General features: G+C 42.6%; 2 long non-coding RNA genes across 3 annotated transcripts in view; one reads left to right on the top strand and one right to left on the bottom strand.

Moving 5' to 3' along the window:
- LOC125297927 overlaps nt 1-419 on the top strand; it is a 1,047-nt gene extending 628 nt beyond the window's left edge. Inside the window, exon 3 of the long non-coding RNA XR_007194127.1 lies at nt 300-419. This is a non-coding gene — a long non-coding RNA (uncharacterized LOC125297927). The remainder of the gene's footprint in view (nt 1-299) is intronic.
- A 920-nt stretch (nt 420-1,339) lies between these two features.
- LOC125297955 lies at nt 1,340-8,765 on the bottom strand. 2 transcript variants are annotated; one of them, XR_007194131.1, is made up of 4 exons: nt 8,618-8,765; nt 8,455-8,536; nt 7,696-8,369; nt 1,340-1,548 (listed from the first exon to the last, which is right to left on the bottom strand). It is a non-coding gene; the product is annotated as an uncharacterized LOC125297955 (long non-coding RNA). The 2 variants fall into 2 exon arrangements; XR_007194130.1 differs by lacking the exon at nt 1,340-1,548 and having other exon boundaries at nt 7,159-8,369.
- Nucleotides 8,766-17,500: the final 8,735 nt, after the last annotated feature.

The following is a 17,500-nucleotide window of genomic DNA, read 5'->3' as shown; positions in this document are numbered from 1 at the left end:
AGGGACACATACAGTAAGAACACAGGCAGGTGTGTAGGTACACATAAGAACACAGGCAGGTGTGTAGGGACACATACAGTAAGAACACAGGCAGGTGTGTAGGTACACATAAGAACACAGGCAGGTGTGTAGGTACACATAAGAACACAGGCAGGTGTGTAGGTCCACATAAGAACACAGGCAAGTGTGTAGGTCCTGACAGTAACACCTAAAGGTGTTATGAAAACAGGAAATACAATTTATATGGGAAATCTTATAGTAACCATCCAAATGTTTTTTTTTTCTTTTTTCCCCTGCAGACATGTGGAGAGTTGTTACAAGACGACCATCACTAGAATCTCAGGCCAGAGTGGAACATCTACAAGACCAGTTTTTTAGATCTCCAATCTTAAATGAAACAAATAAACTGCAGTAAGATACCCATTTGTTGTGAATACCTGTATATACACGCACACACACACGTATCTAGCAAATGCACCCCTTGTCTTAGATCTCTTATATCTAAAGTCTAGAGTAATAACACGCCAGTGTGTGTGACAGGTCCTTTCTACTGCACTTGGCTTGCTCCAGATTATATGTGATGCATCTACAACATATGTAGTGCATACAGATGCATGTCCAACATATAGATAGATAGATAGATGGATAGATAGATAGATAGATAGATAGATACTTTATTGATCCCCAGGGGAAATTCAAGGTCTCAGCAGCAGCATACATACAACACAAACACATTCTTTAACAGCAGAAAGAGTAATTAAAGTATATAATATAAAAACACAACTAAGCAGTAAGGACAGTAGAAGATAAAGAATATGCTAAATATACTAAAATACAAATTATACTAACACTTAATACAATATATAAAAATATACTAAAATACAAATTACAAAAATACAAATTATACTAACACTTAATCTAAATCAATTCTAAAATATAGTGCATATGAAGAGTTCAGATGCAAAAGCCTCGTAACGCCACCTCTGTCAAAAAAGAGAGAAAATGATGGTGAGTGAATGCTGTTCACACATAATATACACTGCTCAAAAAAATTAAAGGAACACTTTGAAAACACATCAGATACATCATGCTGGATATCTATGCTGATATGGACTGGTTAATGTGTTACGAAATGAAAGGAGGGTGTTGGATGGACCAAAACATGATGTCCAAGAGGTGTTCTATTGCATTTAAGTCAGGGAAGTGTGGGGGACAGTCAATGGTAGGAATTCATTTATCCTCCAGGAATTGCCTGCACAATCTTGCCACATGTTGCCATCAAGCAGCACCAGGAGAAACCCAAGGCCCACTGCACCAGTACAGGGTCAGAATATTTCATCCCGATACCTAAGAGCAGTGAGGGTGCCGTTGTCCTGCCCACAGAGGTCTGTGCATCCCTCCAAGGGTACAGTATGCCTCCCCAGACCATCACTGAGCCACCACCAATCCGGTCATGCTGAATGATGTTGCAGGCAGCATCATGTTCTCCACGACATCTCCAGACCCTTTCATGTCTGTCACATGTGCTCAGGGTGAACCTGCTCTCATCTGTGAAAAGCACAGGGCGTTAGTGGCAGACCTGCCAATTTTGTATTCTATGGCAAATGACAAAAGAGCTCCACGGTGCTGGGCAGTGAGCACAGGTCCCTCTAGAGGCCATCGGGCCCTCAGGCCACCTTCATGAAGTCTGTTTCTGACAGTGTGGCCAGAGACATTCACACCAGTGACCTGCTGGAGGTCATTCTGTAGGGCTCTAGCAGGGCTCCTACTGTTCCTCCTTGCATAAAGGAGCAGATACTGGTCCTGCTACTGGGTTAAGGACCTTCTACCACCCTGCCCTGCTCTCCTAGAGCAACTGCCTGTCTCCTGGAATCTCTTCCATGCTCTTGAGACTATATGCTGGGAGACACAGCAATCTTTCTGCCAATGGAACATATTGGTGTGCCATTCTGAAGGAGTTGGACTACCTGTGCAACCTCTGTAGGCTCCAGATACTGGCTTATGCTACCAGTAGTAACACTGACACTATCCAAATGCAACACTAGTGAAAAATCAGTCAAGAAGGATAAAGATGGAAAAATTACCAATTGCCACCACCTGTAAAACCATTCCTGTTTTGGGGGTCGTCTCATAGTTGGCCCTCTAGTACACCTGTAGTAAATTTCGTTGACTTCAAAGCAGGTGAACCTGATTCACAGCCACCTCTGTTGCATAACTGGCCAGATCAATATCCCACAAGTGTGACTGACTTGATGCTATACTCCTATGACCAAGTGTTCCCTTTATTTTTTTGAGCAGTGTACATTTGTCAAATAATTTAGCTTCAAAACCCGCTAAATACCACTCTTCCTGGTCTGAAATATCGATCTAAAGGCAAAAATCTATAGGAGCCTAATTTTAATAAATACAATAAAATGCACATTGAAACGTGGTCAGACAGATTTAGAAGGTCTTGCATCTGAACTCTTCATATACAGTATAACATCTGTAGTGCTTTCTTAGTGTAGTGCACTACTGATGATAGATGGCCACTTACTCACGCCCTCTGTGTGTCCAGTGTCAGTAATGATATAGCTCCCATAGCACCTGACTGGCCCAGGAGAATGAGCTGGACACAGGAAGAACGATGTGAGTAACCCCACGTTAAAGGCACACTATGCAGGTTTTTTAGCTTAATATGCACGTTTTTTAGCTTAATTTACCTTCATTTAACAGCTTCAGAGTCATTGGAATGGTTATATGACGTTTTTCGGGTTGAATGGTGGCCGTCTCGCTTCCCCCTAGCACCTGTGAGCGGAAAAACCACCCTTGCAACTGTGGGCCGGCGGGCCGACGGTCTCAGTGTCAGGAAGTATAATGAGTAGGCCTATAACAAATTGCTTTACTGCATTCAAATACACATACACGCCAGACACCGGCTAGAAAAAGGTAGCGATGGAGTTTCTCAGACATTAGTCATGACAGAGCCAGCGAAAAAAGAAGCAAAATCCGAGAAAACAGTAAGGAAATTACCAATACTGCATAGTTTACCTTTAAAGCAACACCAAAAAAAATTTCCTCTGTCACACGCACGCTATTTGTTTATCCAGCACCGGCTTTGCAATAACGATTTCCACAGACAAGGTAGAATATGTTGCACGATTTATGAAAGTACGATGTATTGCGACATCAGATGCAAGTCAAATTTGTAGTTTCTTATGTTATTCCATCCAACTACAGACCCGCTACCCGATCTGGCAAACGTACATAGTGTGGTTATAGCCGATAGAGGGCCGCAAAGCGAATGCAGAAGTGCCGTTCACCCTGTTACAAGTTGATGAACCACTGAAACGATTTTGGAAACATTATTTTAAGGTACAAAAAACTCTTTGGTGTTGCTTTTTGGGAAGCCGTGGCCCACTGGTTAGCACTCTGGACTTGTAACCGGAGGGTTGCCGGTTCGAGCCCGACCAGTGGGCCGCGGCTGAAGTGCCCTTGAGCAAACCCTCACTGTCCCCTCGAAACTGTTGAAGCAGGCAGCTCACTGCGCCGGGATTAGTGTGTGCTTCACCTCACAGTGTTACCTGTGTGCTGAGTGTGACCATGACAAAGGCTTGCTTGAGAAAAATAGGGCAATATAAATATTGTAAAACAAACCAGGTAGAAAGATAGAAAATAGTTTTCCCCTCAGAATAAAACGTCATATTCTCAGACAAAACAATCTGGCTTGCTTGACCTTTGAGGAGAACAAATAGGCCAGCAGTGTATTGTTAAACGAAACAGACGGAGAAAAGAACACGCATCTTCTCACAAAGAATTGAGAGGGGACAGATGTTTTGTGTGGTAGCTGTCCCTCAGCGTTGACGGAGTGTGTGTGTGTGTGTTGTGTGGTAGCTGTCCCTCAGCGTTGACAGAGTGTGTGTGTGTGTGTGTGTGTGTGTGTCGTGTGGTAGCTGACTGGAAGACTAATCAGTCTCCACACACACACGCACACACGCACAATCTCTCCTTCACACTCAACCAAGCACAACACACACACACACATGCATGCACATTTGACCTTCACACACACAAAAACACTCACATACACACAAAAACCCACACACAAGCACACACACACACACACACACACACACACACACACACACACACACACACATCAGCTGTCTCACTTTCACTCCAATATGCCGTTCACTCATATAATCATTTGTCACAGCTCTGAATTCAGCTCTGAGTTCCCATACTGTGAACAGTATGCCGTTCACTCATATAATCATTTGTCACAGCTCTGAGAGTGTATATGAGTGAACGACATACTGTTCACACACACACACACACACACACACACACACACACACACACACACACATTTGACCTACACACACACACACACACACACACATCAGCTGTCTCACTTTCACTCCAATATGCCGTTCACTTCTATAATCATTTGTCACAGCTCTGAATTCAGCTCTGAGAGCTGTGACAAATGATTATATGAGTGAACGGCATACTGTTCACACACACACACACACACACACACACACACACACACACACACACACACACACACACACACATTTGACCTACACACACACACACATCAGCTGTCTCACCTCCACTCCAATCAGCTGTTCACTCAGATAATCATTCGTCACAGCTCTGATTCCATACTGTTCAGCGGGGGGCAGACAGCTGACAGATAGCACCAACATGAAGGTCCAGCAGCAGCCATGAGGAGCCTCTATAGAGCAAACGGCAGCAAGCAGAGAAGAGAAAGGGAAGTGGAGAGATAATCGCTGATGACCGATAGGCATCAGGCCCTCACCGCGTCTCTGGAAGCCTGTGTTGGAAAACACCAGGTTCCTATCTTCACACAGATATTCAACTAATCCATCAAACAGCTTGAGGTTTCCTTCCTACTTCAAACACTTCACCATAATTCTGCCCAGTGCCCCCCAAAAAAAAAAAAATAAAATAAAACTACTACTGTGTAAAACCCACTACTGTGGAAACCAGTGGTGTAGTCTGCAGTGGGTATACTGTGATCAACCCCAAATGTTAATATCCTTGCCTATTTTAAGTGGGTATATTGAGATGGTGATGCTTTTTAAGTGGGTATACTGAGATGGTGATGCTTTTTAAGTGGGAGTATACCGAGATGGTGATGCTTTTTAAGTGGGTATACTAAGATGGTGATGCTTCTTAAGTGGGTATACTGAGATGGTGATGCTTTTAAGTGGGTATACTGAGATGGTGATGTTTTTTAAGGGGAGCATACCGAGATGGTGATGCTTTAAGTGGGTATACTAAGATGGTGATGCTTCTAAGTGGGTATACTGAGATGGTGATGCTTTTATGTGGGTGTATACTCTTAAGTGGGTATACTAAGATGGTGATGCTTTTTAAGTGGGAGTATACCGAGATGGTGATGCTTTTTAAGTGGGAGTATACCGAGATGGTGATGCTTCTTAAGTGGGTATACTGAGATGGTGATGCTTTTTAAGTGGGTATACTAAGATGGTGATGCTTCTTAAGTGGGTATACTGAGATGGTGATGCTTCTTAAGTGGGTATACTGAGATGGTGATGCTTTTTAAGTGGGAGTATACCGAGATGGTGATGCTTTTTAAGTGGGTATATTGAGATGGTGATGCTTTTTAAGTGGGAGTATACCGAGATGGTGATGCTTTTTAAGTGGGTATATTGAGATGGTGATGCTTTTTAAGTGGGAGTATACCGAGATGGTGATGCTTTTTAAGTGGGAGTATACCGAGATGGTGATGCTTTTTAAGTGGGTATACTAAGATGGTGATGCTTCTTAAGTGGGTATACTGAGATGGTGATGCTTCTTAAGTGGGTATACTGAGATGGTGATGCTTCTTAAGTGGGTATACTGAGATGGTGATGCTTTTTAAGTGGGTATACTGAGATGGTGATGCTTTTTAAGTGGGAGTATACCGAGATGGTGATGCTTTTTAAGTGGGTATACTAAGATGGTGATGCTTCTTAAGTGGGTATACTGAGATGGTGATGCTTTTTATGTGGGTGTATACCGAGATGGTGATGCTTTTTAAGTGGGTATACTGAGATGGTGATGCTTTTTAAGTGGGAGTATACCGAGATGGTGATGCTTTTTAAGTGGGAGTATACCGAGATGGTGATGCTTTTTAAGTGGGAGTATACCGAGATGGTGATGCTTCTTAAGTGGGTATACTGAGATGGTGATGCTTTTTAAGTGGGAGTATACCGAGATGGTGATGCTTTTTAAGTGGGAGTATACCGAGATGGTGATGCTTCTTAAGTGGGTATACTGAGATGGTGATGCTTTTTAAGTGGGAGTATACCGAGATGGTGATGCTTCTTAAGTGGGTGTTTTATGTATATATATATATATATATATATATATATATATATATACACATACAGTATACGTATACAATATGTTTGCCCTGATGAAGACTTTTACCTTCACGATAATTAAGGAATTTTTATGTATAGGCCTATACTACATATAGGCCTCGGATTTCTTAAAACTCCCTTATACAAAGTTACTGGCTATAGCACAAATAGGAGTCACATTACTGGCTATAGCCTACGCAAACAGCCTATACAGTATATTATTTTATTGAAACAATATGTTTATCGTTCATAGGTGAGTCACTACAGGTGCAGGCTACAATTTGTCACTTATACTTTATTAGTTTGTTGTTTTCCTCTAGTAGATTCTCTGTGCATTCCCTGGAAATTGTTGTTCTTCCTCCTACCATTTAAGTTTCAGCATGATCTCAGAAGCCAGTCTCAGGGAGCCTTTCTGTCACCTTGGTGACATGATCTGCTTTACTCATCACTTCTCATTCTTGTTGCTAGATGTTCATGACGGTCCAGACACTTCCCGCTTTCCTCTGGACCCACTCGTTCTAAATCCTCTCACCCATAGTAGGTAGGCCTATACGAGCTTGGAGCTGCTGAGTGAAGGTGGAGTAAATCCACCAGAGATCTGTCTTTTCATTCAGTTACACTGCTAAAAAAGGCTTAACACCAGAGTTGAAAGGCAGCAGAAAACATTTTTTTGATTCCCTTCATCGGCCTCCTCAGATGACTTTGACGCATTTTTTCCACTGAAAAAGTTGCTAAGATTAGTGCCCGGTTGAATGAGCCTTCATGGTAGCATCGCTGGATTCATTATTTTCCTCTTAATGATAAAGTTTTAATATTTCTTCAGCGAAGTCGTCCAACAACATGCCACTTGGATCCCATTCCATCCACTCTTCTGCAATCCATCATCACAGCCACTACTTTCGCCAGTCGTCACATTATTAATTCATCACTCAGTTCTGGAGAATTCCTTTTTCTTTCAAACAAGTGTGACCAGGGCCCATAAGAGTCCAAAGTCACGCAAAGGAACCCGACTACGCCACCCAGAGGGAAACTGGGAAATATACCCTACTCAATTATAACACCTTAAAACACAAGTTCTTATATGGACAGAGAGAGCAGAGACCCAATTCTCAAGTTCATGCAAAGTTTTATTAATGTTTTTGGAAGCAAATCAACTGCTGGAAGGGAAATAGTAAAATATATATGTATTTTATTAGATGTCACTAAATTTAGTTCATTAAATAGGTAGTTTACAATCAAGCACAATCACAACAGTTTACAGTCCAATATAAATATGCATGTATCTTGTGTAAAAAAGGGACAAGAAATACTGTACCAGCTGGGAAAGTATGTCAGGTGGGCCACTGGAGGGAGGGAAAGCACCCAGAAGAGACACCAATTTACCTGTGCAAAAATAGTCACACACACGCTGATAGCCACACTCACAGCAAAGGGTGGTGCAAACACGCAGTTAAGAGTGTACACAAACACGCTATAAGGAAACACACTAAGCATGCAGGTGACCAATAAGGAGGAGCAAAGAGTACCCAACCACCAGTGGGCCCGACCGATCCCCAGCTGTGGCGATCTACAGCCACTAAGGGTGATGCTGATGCAGCTTAATTGTATCTACGAGACGAACACAGTTGGTCACAAACAAAACAAACAATAAAATGATCCGAGACGCAGACACAAACTTCCCCCTCTCAAAGCACACGGACATGCAGGCGTAACAAGACAGATCACCCACAATCAGCCAGCCCAGACAGCCGCGTCTGTGTGCGAGATATAGTACACGTAAACAAAACAAATTGTAGAAATCATAAATAAAATACAAGGCAAAACAGCAATGGCAATAGGTAGCTCTTCCTGAAGGCAAACAGAGTAGCATTAGCATTACATTTGAACAGCAACAGATACGCAATGCAACCCATGACAGTACATGCTGGTATTACCTTGCATCCACGCTAAACTGAGTGCCAATTCGACCAGTCGTAGTGCAGAACCCACCTGTTAACCATTCCCAGAATATAATATTAAAACTAGCACACACACACTGAATCATCTAGTCAAAATTCAAAGAATTAAAACGCACCTTATCAGCAGACCGAGGGGCTTAGGACAAGGGAGGAATGTGGCCGAGTGTTCGCTGGGAGCTCACCGTCAAAAACTGCAATCTAATGAGTGAATGCATAAATGTGAATTAAGGGGGCATTAATACGAACGTCTGCTGGACACCAAAATAAACCCTGGCTTACCTTCCTTGCAGCGACCGGGGGGGGATTATATTCCGAAAGAGCCAAGCAACACAGCACCATCCAAATGCTGCTACATATAGCGATTTAAGGCCTAGGCTAAATGAGGAAGTGATTTACGCCATGTGATGTAAATTATGGGGCCGGCCCATGTAATCAATTGGGGGCGTAGTCCCTGGCTACACAAGCAAGGGTTACACATTTGCTCATGGAGAGTAGGCCTACAGGGCAATTCCACATAAAACTGTCAGATCCATAACGCCAACTACCATGGCATTGTGTTGCCGTTATGGATGTGACAGTTTTGTGCGGAATTGCCCTACACTAAATTCAGCTGATTGGAAGACCTTTCTCCCTTCCTGTCAAAGGTTCTTAGTGATGTTTCAAGCAAGTTTCTGATTTTCTATCTCAGCACAACTGCTAGACCATAAGCAGTCTGGTTTTAAGACTGTAACAAATAGTTTTTTTTTATCTGTAAGCTAACTGAAGCATTGAATAGCTTCTGCTCAGTCATCAGAAAAAGAATTTGGAGTTACTGCCTGGCCCTGATAAATAAACAAGCTGTATAGACTGCAGCTTTGGGGCCCTACATGCACTCTTAGAAATAATGTGTTGTTTACGCAGATTCAAATGTTCACATATCCGTGTGTGAGTTCCAGGGATGCACAACTAGAAATGTTGGGCCCTGTTTAAGAATATAACCTCAGGTTACCCCAATTTGGTTATTAAGTTAAGTATGATGCAATCATGGGTTATTATTACACGGCTCTTCATAATGCTGTAGAATGCTCCATTCACTTGAATGGACCTTCGGAGGTCTGTATTTGCAGATAAACGTAATTTGTTTGCCTTTGTTATGCTTGGATTTTGTGAAAGTAAGCGAGAACTAAGACACTGTTGTTACGCAGGGCTTGTATCGCTTTCTCTCCCTTGTTTATGTTTCTCCTATAGGCAGAGTTTTGGTGTTTGCGCTGTGGACGCACGCGGATGATGCGTAATGGCTGGCACCACCCTCCAGTACTTATACCGCCCCTATCCCAAGATGTCGGTCTCTCTCTCTCGGCTTGGCCTTCTTGCGGACGACATACTGGGCGCGCTACTTTAGTTTAAAACGTTAAACTTTATTGTTTAGCTTTAGTTCTTTAAATGTAAATATATTTCTATATACGTTTATTCATGGCGATTAGTTTAGGTTTCCAGCACGTTCTTAGAGTAGTTAGTTAGTGTAGTTATGAAGTGGCACGGAAGACTCACTTTTTCTTTTGTGATGTGTTTGTGGTCAGGCAAGCTTCCTCCGAACTAGACAGTAAGCGTGAGGTCCTTCTTTTTGTGTTTTTCCTTTGGTCTTAATAATCGTCATGTTTTTGTTTGGTAATTTGTTCTAAATTGTTCCTTTGCATTAAATTGTGACATTTTCCCTGCACAACCGGACTCTGGTGAATTTGTTTATGTTATGCTGTCCCTACTTTGACATGGACTCATAACATAAAAATGGGGGCTGAATTTGAAATGAAATTGATATGAAATTGTTTGCCCTATTCGCTTTATGAAATTGGGTTTTGACACACATTAAGGTTTTCCGTTTCGGAAACTTTATCTTGTCCAGCGCAGGCGCACATAATTGGCATTGATGCGTTTAAGCGCTAATGCATTTTTCACAGTGTTTCGGTTTATAGTGTGCCCAGTATTGTCTTCACTTTTTCGGTTTCGACTTTTTGTCTCCGTGTTCTTTGTGTTTCCCTTGAAGTTTCGCCATGGTCAGCTTAGAGGAGTTTATTAAGTCGCCAACACTAGGACGCATTATCTAACATCACACGCGATGAGTTGTTACAAGTTGCGGGGCATTATAAAGTGGAAGTTCACGGTAGTCCGGTGAAAGCAGATCTTCTTCATCAACTTACCGAGGCTTTATCTGCTCGTGGTATATTTACCGATGGCGAAAAAACACTTCCTGATCCTCTGAGACTTAGCTCACCTGTAAGTGATGGCTCAACTACACCGACAATTACTAAAGCCACTCTGGAGCTTTGTCGTTTAGAGTTACGGGAGAAGGAGATAGAGTAGGAACGAGAGAAAACACGGCTTGAGGCAGACAGAGAGAGAGAACGATGGGAACATGAACTCAAACTTAAAGATTTAGAGATCACACAGGCGATTTGTTTAAAAGAGTTATATATAAAAGCACGCAAATCTGATATTCATCTTCCAAATGGTCAATTTGATGTAACGTGTAATATCAGAGTTGTTCCACCATTCAGAGAAAAAGAAGTGGACAAATTCTTTGCTCACTTTGAAAGAGTAGCCACAGTTTTGAAATGGCCACACGATGTGTGGACCATGACTCTCCAGTGCGTATTTGTAGGCAAAGCGCAAGAAGCGTATTATTCTTTGTCATTAGAGGATGCAGCGGACTATGAGAAAGTAAAGCAGGCTGTGCTGCGCATTTACTCGTTAGTTCCAGAGGCCTACAGGCAAAAATATCATAATTTCCAAAAACCCGACTCCTTGAAATATGTAGAGTTTATTCGTGAAAAATAATTGTTGTTTGACCGTTGAATTCTCAAGACATTACATCGTTTGAGGGTCTTCGTGACTTAATAATTCTAGAGGATTTTAAAAACTGCCTCCCGAAAAATTTCGCTACTTATGTCAGTGAGCATAAGGATATAAAGCCTTCCAGCGCAGCTGTACTGGCAGACGAATATGTGCTTTCGCGAAAGGTCGTAAACACACATCCTGTACGGTTTCAGGGTAATGTTAGTCCTCAAGGTGCTTGTAGGCCACCCATAGAAGCTGCAACCGAATTTATTCACACTGGAGATAAACAAGTTACCCGTCCAAAAGACAGTCCTGTTTGTGGTTATTGCAAGAAACATGGACAGGAACTTTCAGAGTGCTATTCCTTAAAACGTAAAAATAAATCATCTACTTCCAATACTGTGTTCCCTAGGTCTGGACCTAATATGTGTGTCTCCACACCTTCGACGTCTCGGAAAGACGTAAGTACAAGCCAGGCCTTTGCACCATTTATTATGAGTGGTTTTGTCTCTTTGCCGGGAGAGCCCAGTGTGCGTGTTTCGATTCAAATACTATGCGGCACAGGCGCCTCTCAAAGCTTTATATTGGACAATGTCCTGCCTTTTAGTGACAGATCTTACACTGGGTCAAGCGTTATTGTTCAGGGTTTCGAGATGGGCTTTGTTAATGTTCCTCTACACGAAATGTGTCTCTTTTCTGACTTAGTCACCGGTAACGTTACGGTGGGCATACACCCTTCTCACCCCGTTCAAGGCATCTCTATGCTTTTAGGGAATGATTTGGCCGGGGAAAAGTACTCCCTAGCCCTGTTGTGTCTACGTCCCCAGTTTTACATTGTTCTGACGATTTGGCTGTGAAATACCCTGAAATTGTTCACTCTTCTGTAGTTACTCGCACGATGGCGCAACGTGCAAAAGATGCATCAGATAAAGAACACGATAATAAGCAAATCGATCTCAGTGATATATTTATTCCTCATCCTGTGCCTCGACGTTCTCGTGGTGAACGACCTGCAAGGCCTGTGCCACTACCCACTGATCCATTTGTTAAATTGTTACACAGTCGCGAGCAACTCATTGTCGAACAGATGAATGACCCCTCTCTCTCTTCTCTTTTAGCAGAGGCTGTGTCCGAGAAGGACATTGAGTTTATGCCTCATGGCTATTATTTTCGCGAGGGCGTCTTGATGCGCAAATGAAGACCGCTTACGGCCTCAGCAGCAGATGAGTGGCGTGTGCTGAATCAGATTGTTGTTCCTATGCCATACCGAAATGAAATTCTGAGTCTCGCTCATGATCATCATTTTTCAGGCCATTTAGGGATCAACAAAACGACTGATCGTATTTTGCGTCATTACTTTTGGCCAGGTATCAAGCGCGCTGTCACTAAATATTGCAAAACTTGTCATGTGTGTCAAGTTACTGGTAAGCCTAATCAGCTTATTCCTCCGGCTCCGCTGCAGCCGATTCCAGTCACCTCGGAACCTTTCGAACATGTCATCCTCGACTGTGTTGGTCCACTACCACGGACCAAGACAGGCAAGGAATATCTCTTGACAGTTATGTGCACGCTAACGCGATCCCCTGAGGCCATCCCTCTCAGGAAAATTACTGCCTCTGCTATTATCAAGGTTCTTGTGGTGTTCTTCTCACTTTTCGGTCTTCCAAAAATAGTACAAACAGACCAGGGCAGTAATTTTATGTCGAGAATGTTCAACCAGTCAATGCAGCAACTCGGTATTAAACATGTCACTTCGAGTTCATATCATCCACAGTCACAAGGCGCACTTGAGCGTTTTCATCAAACGTTAAAATCAATGCTTCGGGCGTATTGCCTTGAATTTGAACGAGACTGGGATGAGGGCATTCCCTACTGCTTGTTTGCTGCACGGGAGGTGGTGCAGGAGTCGTTAGGTTTCAGTCCGTCTGAACTGGTGTTCGGACATAATGTTCGAGGGCCGTTAAAAATATAGAAAGAGTCATGGCTTACTGAAAATACCTCGCATCATAGTCTGCCTGAGTACGTTACCAAAATGCGCTGCAGACTACGTCGAGCATGCGAATTAGCAAAAGCAAATCTTGGCCTGTTTCAGAAGCGAATGAAGCAACGATATGATCAAAAAGCTGTCCAGCGAGAATTTAAACCTGGTGATCACGTGATGGTTTTACTTCCCATTCTCGGTTCGACTCTTCAGGCATTAGAACATTAGAAACTCTAGTGACGAGGTAATCAAATCAGCAGTGGCGCTGTCCACTACTGGTGGTGCTGAAATTGTTGATCAACCTGCCTTTGTTTCAGCACCACTGCTCAATGGACCTACTGTTTTGTCATCAGAGGAGGCAATTCATTACATTCAATTCAGTTCCAAGAGTTGATAGGTGCATTAGGCTGCCATGTCTTCATCAAGTCAACTGTACACAAACACTAACAATATACACTGCCTGTCTTGACATTCAGCTGAGACATTGAAATCCTATGTACACCCTGATAGCAACCGATTAATGAAATGCTTTTATCAAAATAAAAAAATGTCAGTCACCTGTGGAAGCCGCAGGGCTGGAAAAAGCCCATCCAAATATTTTGCTGTCTGTCAAACTCTCCTCTTGTGTACCTGCGTGCTCTCTGTTCTTGTCGGCACTGTGCATGTGACCAGAGTCTCACAAGGTACTGTAGCACTAGCAAGTGTTGGGAGTGTTGATGTAGAATAGTGGGTAGAGAAAACAGCTGGTACGCTGAGAGAGGTACAGGTACAAATTGTGTGTGTGGCGAAGATTGAACTGTCGTTTATCTGTGATTTTTTTCAATTTTAACATTTAAATATTTAAAACCATCTTTCATGAGGCAAAATGTGTTGTGCTATTGTTGTGGACAACCATAGTACAAAGTAACATTATCAGCCCAGGCTGAATATTATGCTGTCTGGAATGTAATTATCTTGTTATTCGGCAAAACGTGTTATTTTGTGGAACGAGAATGCTCTCATAGTCAGTGCACGTTCTGGTTCTGTGGGTGAGTGGCTGGAGAGGGTAGCCAGGGCACAGGGGTCAGATTTCTTTGCTTGTTCAAAATATATCTGTTCTGGCTGCGTTTTTCAAGTACCTCGGATGATATCGTCGCTATCACCAGGAAACCAGGGAACATACTGCCCAATCAAGACATGCTGACACCATAATAGAGGCCACGGGGGTCGGAGCAAGAGGAATCTATTCTAAAGACCGTGGCCCCTCAAAGAGGACACACGAGAGCACAGACATCTCCTGCTGGCAACATTTACACTGTAGACAGACCTACCGTGTGCAACATCCTCCAACGACATAGAAAAAAATACCTAAGTGGTGGTGCTTCCATGTGATAAATGAAAGAGCGGCCTGCCTGCCATGTCATTGGTATTCTGCTATCAGCACTATCTTCTGCTCGGTGTGGGTGGCCAGGCACTGTGAATGCAGCAAGGTTCACCTGTCAATCAATGTTGAGAGATGCAGAGAGACAGAGAGAGAGAGAGAGAGAGAGGAGGAATGTTGCCCTTTTTATAGCCCTTTGATAGAGAGAACATACACACACACACACACACACACACACACACACACAGACACAGACACACACGCAGACACACGTACACACAGACACAGACACACACACACACACGCACACACACAGAGAAAAGTAAAAGCATGTCTACCTGTCAAGTATCCATCTAGTCAAATCTCAGCTGTAAAAAACACTATGTTCAGTCTTTACTTGGACAAGTATTGTGTTTATATACTTTTGTTGCTGACTTAGTATTGATTTGTCTTTTTACTTATTTTGGGAGGGTGTAGAAACCTATAAATCATTTTATGTATTTTATGTAATATATTTTCTGGGATATATTATCATCCATTGAAATAAATACTGAAATGTATCTGGATTGTAGGAAATGTCATGTGTAAACTGAAAGATATGTTTAATCTTTCAACATAAACAATAGCACTGTTGTGATAGATTATATTTTTGCCAGTGGTTAATGAACCTTTGAACTGCAGGTCTCAACTTGAAAAATGCAAACTCCATCTTTTTCTGAGAGTCCTTCAACAAAATGGTTTTCTAATCCATCTTCACAAGCACGAGCTTGCCCTGGCTTCCATGTTAAACACACACATACATACACACACACACACAATACAATTACACATCCATAAGGTACAAAGCAGATTCATTCACATGTAGAAAACACTTCAGTTTCTTGAAAGATAAGAATATTCCTGGCGAACAATTTCATCCGTTTAATTCAAAAATAATCTTGCACTCACCTTTTTCTGACACTGTGATCAGCAGCACCGGAGCGCCATAGGGAACTGTGCTCTCTCCAGTCCTGTTCCCCTTGTACACATCTGACTTCTGCTACAACACTGAGTCATGCCACATGCAGAAGTTTTCTGACGACACTGCAATTGTGGGGTGTATCAGGAACGGGCAGGAGGAGGAGTATAGGAGCCTGGTCTTTGTGCAATGGTGCAAACTCAATCATCTCCAACTCAACACTTCAAAAACCAAGGAGATGGTGGTGGATTTCCGCAGATCTAAGCCCACTCTGCTACTAGTCTCCATTGATGGGGTCAATGTCGAGGTGGTAAGCACCTACAAGTACCTGGGTCTCCACCTGGACAATAAACTGGACTGGTCAGCCAACACTGACACACTCTACAAGAAAGGGCAGAGCAGGCTGTACTTCCTGAGGAGGCTGCACTCCTTCAATGTCTGCAGCAAGCTCCTCAGGATGTTCTACCAGTCTGTTGTTGCCAGCGTCCTCTTCTATGCAGTGGTATGTTGGGGAGAAAGCACAAAGAAGAAGGATGCTGGGGCGAATTGACAGGCTGGTAAGGAAAGCTGGCTCTGTAGTGGGAGCTGAACTGGAGTGCATCACTTCACTATCTGACAAAAGGACCCTGAACAAACTGATCAACATCTTGGACAATGAGTGTCATCCACTCCACAGCACTATTGTTAAGCAGAAGAGCCTGATCAGCTTGTGACTTCGCTCACTGCCTTGCACAACAGACAGACTGAGGAAGTCATTCATCCCCAGGGCCATTGAACTGTTTAATGCATCACTTAAGGGAAGAGGAGAAATAGACTTCTCCGCATAGTCTGTCTGCCTCTTCACCACCTCCAATGTCTTGAACTGTCTGTCCACTAGTCACTTTACATTTGTCTTCTGCCTCACTGTTTGCGTGCTGTATTAGCACATATGCACAACCCCTCCCTCCATGCCACATACCTTTCTTAATATAGTTATTTATATATAGATATATAGACTTGCATATATATTCATATATATTCTTGCACTGTTGCACTGTTTGACTTACTCATTTGCACCATCTCCATGACACTCATTCACACAGGGCACCTTACCTTACCTTATGCACAGAGAACCACAGGCTCAGTCCCTGCTTCAGTCATTGCAAGCGCACCTGATTGATTATTCACCCACTATGTAGATACTGTTTTTTAGAATTGATTTAGATTAAGTTTTATTTAGTATAATTTGTATTTTGTATATTTAGTATATTCTTTATCTTCTACAGTCCTTATTGCTTAGTTGTGTTTTTTATACTTTTAATTACTTTTTCTGCTGTTATTGAATGTGTGTGTGTGTTGTCTATATGCTACTGTGACCTTGAATTTCCCCTAGGGATCAATAAAGTATATCTATCTATCTATCTATCTATCTATCTATCTATCTATTTTTTCATCTCTTTCTCTCCTTATCTCTCCACAGACGACTGCCCAATGTTTGTATGAGATGCTGTATGGTTATGGAGGTCATAGAGAAATACTCAGGAATAAACACGCGTTCCATGTCTGAGGAAAAAGGGAAGGTGTTTGTGTGCACGTATGGGAGTATTTTGACTGTATGTGAGTGTGAGCATCAGACCGACGCATTTATATTTGCATTTAAATTGAGGTTATGAAGCAGAGTGAGAGGGTTTGTGTGTGTGTGTGTGTGTGGGGCGCCAATATTGTTGTTGCATACCCCTCAAAAAATGTGTAGCTGCGCCCCTGAACAGACTTCTACCGTTGTACCATTGAGAGCATATTCACTAACTGCATCTCTGTATGGTACAGCAAGTGGTACAGCACGGCACTACAAATAGTAGTGAAATCTGCCCAAAGGACTCCCAACTCCCATCCATCCATGACACATATCATAAACGCTGTACAAACAAAGCCAACTCCATTGTCAAGGATGCCACCCACCCAAACCATGATTTATCCAACTATACACTGTACATTATTAATCTCTATTGTCTACACAACCATACTCTACCTGCACTTGGTATTTAGTGCTTCTTTGTACTTCTGGTTAGA

Source organism: Alosa alosa, chromosome 7, assembly GCF_017589495.1.
Source record: "Alosa alosa isolate M-15738 ecotype Scorff River chromosome 7, AALO_Geno_1.1, whole genome shotgun sequence".
Classification (NCBI taxonomy): Eukaryota; Metazoa; Chordata; class Actinopteri; order Clupeiformes; family Clupeidae; genus Alosa; species Alosa alosa.
The sequence above is the reverse complement of the archived record's forward strand: the minus strand, read 5'-3'. Positions and strand labels throughout refer to the sequence as shown.